General features: G+C 58.4%; 1 protein-coding gene across 1 annotated transcript in view; it reads left to right on the forward strand.

Annotated features, from left to right (window-relative positions):
* SORL1 (sortilin-related receptor, L(DLR class) A repeats containing) overlaps positions 1-361 on the forward strand; it is a 36,343-nt gene that overhangs the window by 21,908 nt on the left and 14,074 nt on the right. The gene's annotated exons all lie outside the window — the stretch shown is intronic.

Raw genomic sequence — 361 nt, forward strand, 5'->3', positions numbered from 1 at the left:
GACAGCCCTCATGGCCTGCCATGGCCTGTCTCGCTGGGACAAACGCCCTGGTGAGGCAGTGGGAGAGCCTTAGTCAGCATTCACCAGCCGCCCGGGAAATCGGCGGGTCTGCAGGTGTCAGCAAAAGGCGCAGTAGGCAGGGCCGTGATGGATGGGGAGGATGTGCTCTCAGGGGCTGTGTTCAAGGAGGTGACCAAATCCTTCCTGACGCCTCTGCCAACCCGCTTGTGCCCTGATGGGTTTTTGGGTGAGGGCAGCCTATGCAGGAACAGAGCTCCAGCGATTTGTCATGGAAACTTTCTGTAACTTCCTGAAATCCAGCTGCTGTGCTCAAGACTGTGCAGATCGCAGCGGGCAACAT

The sequence above is a fragment of the Buceros rhinoceros genome, unplaced genomic scaffold, assembly GCF_000710305.1.
Source record: "Buceros rhinoceros silvestris isolate BGI_N320 unplaced genomic scaffold, ASM71030v1 scaffold18305, whole genome shotgun sequence".
In the NCBI taxonomy this organism is placed as follows: domain Eukaryota; kingdom Metazoa; phylum Chordata; class Aves; order Bucerotiformes; family Bucerotidae; genus Buceros; species Buceros rhinoceros.